Below are 14,276 nucleotides of genomic sequence, written 5' to 3' on the forward strand. Positions count from 1 at the left end.
ATGACTTTGGCACCAGTTATTTGTAGCTGTGAGACCCTCTTGCAGTATATTAACATCATCTGGGGAGTCAATGACAGCAACCAACTTACAGTCATCCACAAATGTGGTCAGCCACAGGCCCTTTGTCTTTGCCTGGACCTCTGAAAAGTAGATACCAAACAGTAGCGGTCCCAGGACAGATCCCTGGGGAACACCACTAGTGACAGATCTGCTGTCGGAGGTGGTGGCACCTATTTTGACCTTGTGGGTCCTATCTCTGAGCCATTTGGCCACCCATCTGATGAGATAGGGATTAACACCAAGTTGTGTTAGCTTTTCAATGATGCCCAAGTGGGGGATTGTGTCAAAGATCTTGGCCAGGTCAAGGTAAGCTGTATGTACTGTCTTTCTCTCATCCAGGGCCTTGGTGGCAGTCTCAAAGAAGTCAACTAGGTTCAATAGGCAAGATATGTCCCTGATGAATCCGAATTGAGTGGTGTCAAATGTATGGAGATTGCCTAGGTCCTTGTTTATGAGATCCATAATAATACGTTCCATAGCTTTACAGATCAGACTTGTCAAGCTAATGGGGCGATGGTTTCCTGGTCAGTAGTGGCACCACCTTTGTGCAAGGGGATGAAAATGGTAGTTCTCCACTCTGCTGGAATGAAGCCTGTAATTAGGCTGTGGTTGAATAGGGTGTTCAATGGTGAAGCTAGTTCTTGCTGGAGATGGTACAGTATACAGCCTGGGATATTATCAGATCCCATGGAAGCTATGTTCTTTGCCTTGGATAGGGCCTTTAACACTTGATTTACAGAGATGTGAGGTGTGGGAGAAGTATCGGGGATGTTGACTGGGCCTTTGGGGGCAAAAAATGGGTGAAGTTTGCACTGAACCTATTAGCCAGCAGGTTGGCTAAGTCAGCAGGATCAGTATATGTGGTACCATTAAGTACTAATTCAGAACAAACTTGGGCTTTGCCATGGAGGTTCCTAATGTAACTGAAGAAGGGCTTGTGGTTTCCATTTGTTTCAGAGGCTAGTTTCAACTCATAATTGGCTTTGGAGTTTTTCACTAGTGATCTAATTTGTTTGTTGAGACAGAGGAGGGAGATTTTCCAATTTGGGATTTGTTCCTTTTAACCCTTGGACAACAGTTTCTTCCTTTTGTTGTAAAGCCTGTTGATAGAGGATGTCCACCAGACAAGTTTGTGTTTCCTTGAGGAGCAGGTTTTAGTTCTGTTGGGTATGGCTGAGTCCATGCAGTTGTACAGGTGCTTGCATACTGCACTGGTGTACTGTTCAGCATAGTTGTTCTTTTCTGTATTATCTTCTGTTTGCTGATGTAGTGTGCATGCATACGGACTTATTTTCCCATGCTGGCATAGTGCATCAGTGCAGTTGCAAGAGAAGCAATGGAAAAAAGATCATCTCAGTTGTTTTTTTTCCCCTACTACTTAAAAATGTTGTAACAGACAGTGGAAAAATAAGAGGAAGATTGGGGATGTTTCTGTTTCTTAATGTACCTGACTTTTCCCATATTTTGTTCAGTCCCGAGTAAAAGATGTTTGCAATGCTGTTATCCAGCATATGCTAGTTGAAAGTCTGGCTGATGATTGATATTTCAGGGGTCAGACTTTTTTCTTTTGGCATATGCTATATGGCATTTTCTTTTGGGCTGTCCAATCAGCATGCTTGTTTTTTTAATAGTAATGATCCTTTATCGTATAATTGGTAATATGTGTTACTACTTGTTCTCAAGAGGCAAATAAGGTGACTTGGTTTTCCCATTTGTCTAAGAATTTGCCACAATTTTTTATTATGCATCATACAGTGAAGTGCTTTACTTTGGGAATCACACAGGGTTTGCACAATGTAGAAATCTTAGCTTGGAAGGTTTTTACGTTTCACTAATCCTTTACAATTCAAAGACCCCTTTACCTCTGAGGATTTAACCTTGTAGGGCATCAGCATGGAGAGTGGTCTCACAGCTGAAGCTGAATGCCAGTGCAATAGTCCTGGGCAATGTCTAACACTTATTAGCCATATTCTCTCTCCTGGAAATGTCTGTTGCTCCTTGTTTGCTCAGCTGAGTGATTTAGAGAATTACTCATGCAAATACAATTTTATTGTAGGGGAAAAGTGACCACTGTAAAAACATGGTGGTTACCCATTCACTCCTATATATCGATATATATCGAGTATTCATGGAGTGGGCAAGTTCAACAATGATGTGTTTTGTGTGGTGTGTGTGTTTCTGCCTTGGTAGTCACACAAGGGATTTAGTTATGGACTCAAGAGTCTGAATATGCACACTCACGTGTGAGTGTGTGTGAGTGTGTGTGTGTGTGTGTGTGTGTGTGTGTGTTGGGTTGTGAATGTGATAATGTAATTTAGTGTGGTGGACTTGTTTGTGGAATGGATGTGGGTGTGTGTACGGGAATGTTTGAGAGTGGATGGATGTGCGCGCACAGACGTGTTTGTGTCTGGGGGGATAACAATAGTGAGGTCAAGTCTGATAGCATTAGTGTTTGAGTCAGAGACATGGTAATGAGGTGATAACGAGGTCTTTCTCATTGCATCGATATCCATCTCTGTATCACATTTTTTTTGCCATCACACTAATTCACCAACTCACATTGGGTAGTTAGCTTGAGCACTGAGCATTTTACTGAATCTCAATGATGGTTTATTCACTAAGGTAGAACTATAGATTTTCTAGTACTCTCTTGCTTTCTCCTTTAGCCAGCAGATATTGGCAATTTAGTCTCGGTACCTCTACCCCTTGTAAAACTGTCTTCCATATCTGACAGGTGTTGGTCTGTTACTGGAGGCTAGATTGCAGTTACCTAGATAGCATATGAAACAACTTCAGTTCGACAATTTCAGCACTCTTGAAATTAATATATTGTGTTAAATTCCAGAAGCTGTATCAGGAGAGGGATACACAACTAACTGAACATCTGCAATAGGTGGATACCAAGATGGTGATGGAGATGTAGGCAGTGGTATACAAGGAAAGACTGGAAATATATACAAGAGAGCAGAGAAGTAAAACTGCATATATAATATGGTGATAAGGTGTCCACATGAGATATGGTGGTGGCATACAACTGAAGGGAAAGGACAACATAACGCTGATGCGTGAGTTCGAAGGGGAGAACATTTAAGCCTGACATCAGGAAATAGTACTGTTCAGAGAATGTAGCTGGTCTCAAGAATGTACTTAAACAGGGCTATCTTTAGTCTACATATAGGTGGGGTTCCAATTAGATAAAACAATGAAAGCTGAGGATAAAGGACAGCTGCACAGAGCTAGTCACAACACTTTCCTGAATATTAACAAATGATATTAAATAAATAAAATACAAAATGCTTCAGTTATGGGAATACATCAGAACTGATAAAAACCTCTTCTTACAAATATTTAAAACCTTATAACAGGAAATCATGTGACTAGAACAGCAAATCAAATGATCTCACCTAATTAATACTAATAATTTATATGACAATGCTAAAAGCATATAAAAATAATGTAAATACATTAAAACAAATTACATTTAAAATGAAGACTGTCACAATTTGGCAGTCCATAATTTTAACACACTTCTTATTGATAAAACATCATTTAATCCTTGATAAACAGTTGCATCAAGCCTAAGTTGCCATAAAAATTCACAATATCCCAGTCTGCATTCCCAAGCCCCACCTCTCACATTTTGTATTACCCATTCTAGTACAAAAAATAAAACTTCTTATGATCCTTGCATTGTAAGGTATGTTGAAAGAGTGCATTGTTCTCACATCTTTTTTTGCCATAAAAGTGTTCGTAAATGCATTGTTTTTAGAACCCGCTCAGTTTCGCCAACTTAAAACCCATGACAAAAGTCACAATAAGCAATGTGCACAACTGCAGATGTATTGCAATCATGTGGAACTAGTCAGTTTCAAAACCTACCCTTCATAAATGTTCTTGCATTACTGGCAGCAAACACACTTAGTCATCCCTAACATGATTTTCCTGTGGTGGTTAAACTATTACTTCTTTCAAACTTTTCTTTAAGATTCAGGTGCCTTTTATAAAGTGGGAAGCATTGCCAAAAACCTTGCTTAAGTCAGAGTCATAGTCAATCACTTTCCAATTGTTAGTAATTATCTGTTTGATTTTACTACTACAATTTCCATACTCAATAATCATAGCATGTTCATAGCTGGTAGTCTCTGACGTCTATGTAGCGGTGCTGTCCAGAGATCTACCTAATATCAGAAAAAAATGCTCATGACATTTTTACATACTTCATATTTAATTTTATTTAACAATTTAATTGAGTAGCCTCCAGTAAAAAAACATGTCAATCAACCTAATCTCCAGCATAAATTGAAGTACAGCCACCATCACACTTAGAAAGGAGCAATGCGCTCTTGCATGTGTATGTGCAACAATGCTGCTGATAGACCTCAGCCAAAGAGAAGACAGGTGTTCAGACTCTGTTTAAGATATCATGGACTGTGTGATATTGAAATAGTAGAGACATACAGGGTTGAGAGGGAAACACTACAGGAAATCTGCAACCTCTGCTGCCCCCACCTCAGACCCAGGGGAAATTAAGGAGAACCTATACCATTGGAGCAAAGGTATGGGTAGCATTAAGGATATTAGCTACTGAAACATTCAAGAGACCCACAGGGGATATATTAGGGGTGTCATAGACCTCAGTTTCAAGAATATTTCAATAATATCTAAATATTATGCTACAACATGCAAGGGAGTACATCTAATTTCCATGCACACCAAAGGAAAGAGCAAGAACAATGCACAAGCGCATTTCTCTGAAGTCTTGGAGGCCATTAACTGCACTCACATAAAAATAAAAGCCCCATCTAGTAAACAAGGAAGGACACTCATCAACAGGAAAGGGTTCCACTCAGTAAACTGCCAGGTTGTCTGTAATGCCCAAGGGATCATCTTCAGTGTCAGTGCATACAACCCAAGCAGTTATTATGATTCACACATATGGCACACCTCGTGGCTTTACACAAGATTTGTTAGTGGTGATGTTGCACAATGCCATCGCCTGGGTGATGCTGATTAGGTACTGGAATCATGACTCATGACATCCATCAGAAATGCACACACTCCCACAGAAGGGGGATGTAACAATACCCTTATTCAAGCTAGAAAAATAGAGCATGTGTTTGGCAAGATGAGGTCATGGCTCTGCAGTCTAGACACATTAGTGGGTGTTATGCGGTATGTCCAAGGAACCTGTGCAGAAATTCTCAGTCTGTGTAATGTTACACAATATCATCTTGAAGAAACAGCTGCAACATGGACAGGAAGGGCCAGGACCACAGGCAGGGTCAGCACCACCCGCACATACAGATGAGGAATCTGGGGTAAACCTCCAGCTCCAGAGGTAGCTGGCAGATGTAGGCATGCACATTATGACCTTGTCCTGACTAAGAGGCAAAGGACAGCAAACACACCACTTAAGAATCAAAGGTCAGTGTACACATCCTGCAACTAAGAAGTAAATGATAGCACACACACTCACCAGTGAAGGAATACATATAACAACCTAAGCACATACAAATATTAAAAGTGATGCCATCAGATGGTCACAAACATTACGTACCCATGTAATTTATGTGTATTGATATCATCAGTCAAAGACATGTTCAAAGCATGACTCCTAACTGCAGTAATGTCAAGGTAACTGTGAAACCTGTAATAGATGAACAAATGTATAAGAAGATAAACTACCTGCATACTGTCAGTCTCACACCTATCCACTCTGTGCAGTACACATGTATGCAACCCTAAGTCAAACAGAAATGAACATAGCTCATGGGACAGTCAGCATCTTGCCACAGGGTGGGGGGGGCAGTAGTGAAAGGGTGACACCAAAGACACATGGATGCTGGCCCTTCCCAGCAGACATGACATCACAGAAACTGCCCATTCCAGTATGTCACTCATCCTATCCAATGAGTCACCCACACAGCTGAGGCAGGCACGCAATGGCAAATGATGACACAATACTCTGAAGTAACTATAATAACATGGATAGCACAGATATGCAAGAACTGCCTTATGTGTAGTATAGCAGCACTGAAATTTTAAAACTGCATACAGTGCATCATTTTTTTCCACTGCATAGTGAAATATATTCAAAATATAAACATGTAAGCCATGTGTGTGCGTAGTGGACAAACATAACGTATGAAATAGTGCAGTTATTTGTAGAACAATATCCTAAAGTAACTAGCAACAATTCTCTGTCTGTATCCAATCAGACTTCCTTCCTTCTACTTCCAAAGCTATGCCATTACCTTTCTATAGTGTAGATTCAGCCCTCTGAGCACTGTGAAGATGCAATTGAGGTGTGAAATTATTAGCATTCCTGCATACCAAAAAAATCACTTGGTGTAGGGGATATAAATATGGTGTAGGTAGCTACATGATTACATGCACATGTCCTAGGACTGCAGGGAGGAGCAATAACAATTGCTAGCTGCTAATGACTTACAACTGTTTCTGATTGCATCTTGCTACAACAAGCAATACTAAAGTCACTGTTCTTAAGTGTTTGTATCCTGTAAAGTAGACTTACAATAAAAAGGTGTAAGAATCTTGAGAGCTATAATAACAACCTTAACAACAATGACATCACCTTGTAGTAAGATAACACTGTCCCTCCCCTGCTGAAAATGTGTCTGAAATGCTTATCAGCTGTATTACACAATAAAACAAAGATACAAATAAAAGGCCATGACATTGCATTTCTGTAGTTAATTTAAGAGGCCGGGAAGATGTTCATGTTCAGAAAATAAAGGGAAGTAGCTGGCAGTGTTGCCAACCTAACATTAAAATTGTGTGGACCATTATTACTATAAATTGTTAGTCCATATGACATTGATCTAGATATGTTCAAGCAAATGAGAAAGTAACATTTCCTAGTCCTACACTGGTGGCAAAGAGGGATGAAAAACACAACTGTTTGTTGTTATTGCACTGATTTGAGGGTTCAATTGCAGATAGTGTAGTGTCTGACAGAGTTAATTTATATTTTCTGAGCATATGATCAGACTGTACCACACACAGAGCTAGGAAACTTCACAACCCTGCCTTTTCATATTTATTACCCTATATGTGTTACTACTGGCAATTGTCTATTACTTTTTTTCTTTTTTTGTGTTCCTTATTTGTGCATGTTTTGGCAGAGTGCACCATTCATTGGCAGCATGTTGAGGCAGTTAATGAGAGTCCACTGCCAGGGTACTAACTGAGAAAGGTCTTGTCATCAGAGCTGCATTTTACATTTGCGTAGGTGCACTTTGCTACAACACTCTGAAAAGCAGTAAGATGAAGTTGTGTGGAATGTAAATTGTTGTATATGCTCTTTTGCCTGTGCGAGTGTTGTGCACTTGCTGTATACCTAGTTCTCTGGCAAATACTGTAAATGTAGTGGCTTTGACCACCTAACACAGATTTTCTGGTGTTCAAATCCATACAGTGTGGAGAGACTGCAGAAACTATTACTCCAGATTTAGGAATCACTGTCATCGTAACTTTATATGATTTTTCTTACTGTTTCTTGCCTTGTGCACTTCCTTGCCTGCTTAAGGAAAAAAGTGAAAAATGTTATTTGGGCAGTCTTCTGTACTACAAACAGGCTTAGTGGTGATGCATGTCTATCAGCACTCTGGACAGTACAATATTTGTTCTCGACCAGCCCAATGCCACAGTGAATAAAAGGCATCTTGTTTTGATGTTTTTTTAGCTTTCTGATGAAGATCTTTGTTATAGGGGTCGAAAACGTATGTAATTTTAGTGGCGTTAACTGTGGATTTAAGCCTTGGACGTGCAACTTGGTTTTAAACTTGCTTTGAATAAAGGCAAATTGTGTTTCAGTCCTTCATTTGGATTCCTATCAGGCTTCTTTTGGTTTGGCAATGCCACAGTGACCATGGATGCTTCCCAGCTAGGTGGGGAGGGGGCATTTTATGGTCAAAAACAGTACAAGGCACTTGGTCCCCCACAGAGTAAAACTTGCATATCAATGTTCTAGAGATGAGAGCAGTGTTTTTAGCATTGCAGGCTTTCCAAGATGGTCTTCCCTTAGAAATGATTGCAATTCAGTCAGACAACATGTCAGTAGTCTGGTATATCAACAAACAAGGAGGAACCAGATCCTACCCCTTGTGTGAGAAGCTCTGAGTGTGGCAATGGGTGATCTCATCCAACCACTTTCTCATAACAATACATATTCTGGGGAAGTCCAATGTGATAGCAGACAAGCTGTGGTGGTGTATTCTTTTACCCCATGAATGGTCCTTCAATCAGAATGTGACAGAAAAGATATTCTATTAGTGGAGTCAGCCTTGCTGTGATCTTTATGCTGCTGCCATAAACAACAAGTGCAGGAACTACTTTGCCCCCTTGTCTCCTTTATGCCTTTCCCCTGACTCCATTAATCCTGAAATTTCTACAGAAAGCAGCCAGGTTGAAGAGCAAAGTAATCATCATTGCATCATATTGGCCTCAACAGATTTGGTTCTCCTTCTTCTGGCCTCACTTACTTCACCAACCGTGGATACTGGATCCAACTCCAGACCTTTTGTCTTACCCAATGGGCATGATTCACCCAAACATACCCAATCTCAGGCTGATGGCCTGGCTTATCCAGTTCCATTAATAACCAGACATACTATATTCTCCTCTCTAGTCTGACACATTCTCCTGTTTCATAAGCCATTCTCACATAAGATTTCTTTCAGTAAATGGAAAAGATTCATTCACTGGGCATTACAAAATAACATCGATCGCTTCTCTGCTCCAATTCATGATATTCTTGATTTTTTAGCCCAATATTTCAATGAAGGGTCATCTTCTTTGATTATTAAGGTCAACTTGGTAGCAGTATCCATTTTTCACATTGTTTCCAAGGTTCTTCAGTTGCTTCACATAAACTCTTCAAAGCATTTTTGAGAGAATCTTTCCTTCTGAATCCCATGTACCCTACTCCCCCTTGGGACCTAAATCTGGTACCACAGCCTATTATACACCCCCTTTCAATCCAGCAGCAAAGTGTGATCTCAAATTCCTTTCTTGGAAGACTATCTTTATTGTAGCCATGACTTCTACAAGAAGAATTTCGGAAACCCAAACCTTATCTTCCAAACCTCCATATTTATTTTTTCACAAAGACAGAGTATCTCTCTGTATGTATCCATCCTTTTTAACAAAAGAGCTATCAGAGGCAAATATCAATCAGTCCATCAAGTTACTAGTATTTTTTTCCAAAATTTGAGAACACAGGTGAATACTTGTTACATTTATTAGATGTTCACAGACAATTGCATAGAACCAAAGATTTCAGAAAATCTGACCATTTGGTTCCTTCTCAAATGTTAAACTGGATAAACCAGTTACCAAAGTAACCTTTTTCAGATGGTTTACCAGCTGAATTACTTTCATTTATGATCGTTTGGGCATGCCTTTGCCAAAATCATTATGAGATTGCTAGAGCAATGTTTTCCAAACTAGAGCATCTATAGATGACATTTGTGAAGAAGCAACCTGGGCTACTCCTCATACTTTTGTTACTCTTTACAAATTGGATCTAGTCTCCAGGCATAGAACATCATTCAGTCATTTGGTTCAAGGGTGCTGAGAAACATTCTTCCTTGAGTCCACCCAGGATCTACGGTAGCTGGGGATTCGTTCCCATAGGCTGAGGATAGAATGCAAATTGACAACATCAGATAAAAAAGTTATGTACTCATCATAACGTTCCATCTGTGCTGTCCATTTTCATTCTTCCCATGCACCATCCCCCTACCTTTGAACTCTTAGATGAGCAAGTAGTCTTAGGTGGACACTTACCTTGTACTGAGCTCTAGATATACTTCTGATATTTTCTTTTATTCTTATTAGCCAACAAGATCTGAGGTGCTTAGGAATGGTGCATTATGGGTAAGGGAGAAGCCTGAGAGTTTTTTGGTTACCACAAACTATTATAAAGCTGAGTCATCTCCAAAGGATCAGATCAAAACACACAGGTTGAGGAAGAATGAAAATGGACAACACAGGTGGAATGTTATGGCGTGTACATTAACTTCTTTTTGTAATAAATTTCTGCTTTCAAATCCTGATTTGCAGGACATAGAGGTAGACTGACTACTGTGGATCAGCCCACCATCGCTCCACATGTGGCAGCACTGATATCCAGCATGTCAGGGTTTCAAGCTGTCAGTGCTGCTTCCATTACTCCTGCCGTACCTGGCCCATCCACATCAAGTAGCCTTGCTCGGCAGCTGCTGCATTGGTACACTCTGGGAGTAGGATTAGTGGAGGTGGTGATTTTGTCACCTGCCAAGAGCTGACAAGACTGGTGGAGGGCATTATGGAAAGAGGCCTCAGTGCCCAAATTGGCTGTGTTGAAAAGGTGCTTCATCACAATGATAGTATGATGCCACTGACACAGGAAACTGAGAAAGGAGACAATGATGATGGTGCTAAGAGTGAGGATGAGACTCCCACTGTTCTCAGGCTTAATCTGGGTATGCCTCTGATGACCCCTACCTTTCCACAATTGTGATGTCTCACAACCTTGTGTCCATCACCATCCTTGTCTGTCTTGTTTCTCCTGTATGTCTGCACCTGCTTTCTCATCTAATCTTCCTACCTGACCCTCACATTCCTAAGTAGCTTCCCTGATATTTCCCACTCTTTGAAAAAAAATTAAAAAAAAGAGCAGCTGTCCCAAAAAAAAAATGACCCATATATAGCTCTCCACTTCACCTATGTGTCTTCTTGATACACTTGATTTGTTATGATTAGTTGTACAACATTATTCTGTTGTTGTCACCTCCCCTTTGTGTGGTGATAGTCCAAATTCAACAAATTCTGGCTTGACTTCAACATTTATGTTGTAAAGAAATAGATAGCTATGGTTCTCTTCTCTCACACTACCTTCCTGCAAATTCCTCAGTTCTTCTCCCCTGCGTCCTCCCCTCTGCTTGCCCCCCCATTTCACCCCATTCTTATCAACCTCTTTTTCACACATTTAATCTGTTCAAAAAATAGAATCACACATAGCACACGTAGCCAGAAATGGCTGAAAAGAAAGCCTTCACTTAGTTTGCCTCAGCATTTGCATGAATGTTGGCATCACGCACCAATGCTGAGTGATGGTGAATGGCTGGTCATGTCCTATGGCAAAAGATAGTAAATTGTTGCCATCACCTGCAGTGGTCCAGTTATCTTTGTAGAAAGGTGCTTAAACATGCTTTACTATCGTAATAAAGAGTAAAGTCTGAATACAGATAATAATTTGCAACAGTTACTCAAACAGTTTTTTGATTATGGATGCAGCAAAGTGCAACTTCCTCGGTGGAGTGATGGTGTTGCGGTGTGTGACTGGATAGGTGTAAGCTCAGGTAGGTATGTATGTGTAAGTGTGTTGGTTAGGGGCTTTAGTGTATGTTAGTGTGTGTTGTGGCTGTGATGTGTGTGTGCAATGGACTGTGAAATGTGTGGGTGTGATTTACCTTTGTGTGTGTAATTGTGCGATCTTGGAGTTAGTATATATAAGTAAGGGGGCATGGGGAGCAGCCCCCACATGGGGGGCGCAGGGGGGCTTGTCCCCCTGCTAGTCTGTAGTGTAGATTGTTTGATTGTGGGGGCCATTGTCTGTATGTGTGTGGTGTATTTGTAGTGTAGGGTCGTGATTTTAAATTTCTTGGTTCTGGGGTTTCTGGATTTAAAGCTTTCGGCTATAGAATTTCAAAATACTGAAATTCGGGATTTCAGTATTTCTTCTATAGTGAACCTATATATATATATATATATATATATATATATATATATATATATATATATATATATATGTGTGTGTGTGTGTGTGTGTGTGTGCGTGTATATACATGCAATTACATGTGAAACCACTTTATACTCTACCTCTTATCTACCTACAATAGTAATATTTACTGCCCTATCTCCTTCTCTCTCAATTTTTAAGCACTAATTAAGTGATCTATTATCCATTTCACAAATCTACAAATATACCTCTTCAAATGTTCAGTGCTCAATAATTAATAATGCACAAGTATCTTTCTTACTGTAGTAGTTGCTGTTATTTCATATGAATGTTATCTAATTAGCAAATGTATGTGTAATTCTTAAAGTAAATTACTTAATGAATCCATCCATCCATCCATCCATCCATCCATCCATCCATCCATCCATCCATCCATCAATCCATCCATCCATCCACAACCAATTTTTCTTTTTTTTTTTTTTTTTTGTACATGGTGTCAGGTTGTCACTTCATCAGGGAAAATCATCTAGAGTATATTTCTGAATATTTGTTTAAGACATTTGTAATATGTTAGAGCTTTTCTCGCATGGCCACTGCTGAAAATAGTTTTTTGACTAGATCCAATGAGACAAACCTGATAAGTATAAGCAAATAAACAAACAAACATACAACTAAATAAATAGAGTTGAAGAAGGCAATCTGTTTACCTTTTAAAATAGCTGTAACCCTAAGCTCATTGTTGGCTTTACATTTCTAAATCATACATTTACACATAGAGCTATCTGAGGAAGAGCACCTGATCTATGATATATAACAATAAGTAGCCCATTTTGTGGCTTATTTTTAGTATTTATTGCTTATTCTAGATATTTATAGCAATTTTATTGTATAATGCATACTTTTACTGTATTTCATAGCTACTGGCTCACTGCTGGTTTTCTGCTGTGATAAACATTTCTGTAGTGTTTTCTGCCTAAAACAGTTTAGGTCATAGCTTTAATATTGTCCATATTCCTCATTGTGTTTGTGATAAACATTTCTGTAGTGTGTTCTGCCTAAAATAGTTTAGGTAGTAGCTGTAATATTCTCCATATTCCTGATCATGTTCGTGGGCCTAGTTGTTTGTTAGAGGCTGTTTTCTGAGCTCATTGTCCAGGCCATCGTAGTTAGCAAAGACCATCCCCCACTTCAGTGAGAGTTTAGTGTTTATGGTCATTGTCTAGTTGGGTTGCCAGGTCTGCGGCTTGGAGAAAGCACCTCACTGGTTCTTTTGAGCTTTTTTTAAAGTTGTTTCAGGTTTCAACATTCTATTACTTAAGAAGTTAACTGGAGTGTTTCAACCATTACACACAGAGCTATGTGAAGAGGAGCACCTGATCTGTGATATATAGCAATTAGTAGCCTGCTTTTTTGCTTATTTTTAGTATTTATTGCTTATTCTAGATATTTATAGCAATTGTGTTCTATACTGCATACTTGTACTGTATTTCATAGTTACTATTGGTTCACTGCTGGTTTTCTGCTGTGATAAACATTTCTGTAGTGTTTTCTGCTTAAAATAGTTTAGGTCGTAGCTGTAATATTGTCCATATTCCTGATTGTGTTTGTGATAAACATTTCTGTAGTGTGTTCTGCCTAAAATAGTTTAGGTAGTAGCTGTATTATTCTCCATATTCCTGATCATGTTTGTGGGCCTAGTTGTTTGTTAGAGGCTGCTTTCTGAGCTCATTGTCCAGGCCATCCCCAATTTCAGTGAGAGTTTAGTGTTTATGGTCATTGTCTAGTTGGGTTGCCAGGTCTACGGCTTGGAGAAAGCACCTCATTCCTTCTTTTGAGATTTTTTTAAAGTTGTTTCACGTTTCAACTTTCTGTTACTTAAGAAGTTAACTTGACTGTTTCAGCCATTACACACAGAGCTATCTGAGGAGGAACACCTGATCTGTGATATATAGCAACAAGTAGCCTGTTTTTTTTTTTGCTTATTTTTAGTATTTATTGCTTATTCTAGATATTTATAGCAATTTTATTGTATACTGCATATTTGTACTGTATTTCATAGCTATTGGCTCACTGCTGTTTTTCTGCTGTGATAAACATTTTTTGTCATGTTTTCTGCCTAAAATAGCTTCCCAGCCTCCCTCCCTATTGGCATCATGTCTTTATACCAGCTGGCCTTGCAGTTGCCAGCCCTACTCTTAATTTGATCTTGGACACTCCTCCCAGTCTAGTGTCATTAGTTCATTCTACCTAATACAGAGAACATCTGAGATGGCCATCCCACTTAGTTTCTTTCCTTCTGTCCCCCCTTTCTCCCTTTCTAAAAAAAAATGCCTGAATCTCCTTGTGTTCTGACTGTGCTTCTCAAACATTTTGGAAATATAGAGTATATTTCAGTGCATTTATTAAAACTGTATTTGCTTTAATATTGCTACAACTCAAGTGCTCTAGGTTGCACTGCATCTGAATTGTT

The sequence above is a fragment of the Protopterus annectens genome, chromosome 3.part1, assembly GCF_019279795.1.
Source record: "Protopterus annectens isolate FY-2018-M chromosome 3.part1, PAN1.0, whole genome shotgun sequence".
NCBI lineage: Eukaryota > Metazoa > Chordata > Ceratodontiformes > Protopteridae > Protopterus > Protopterus annectens.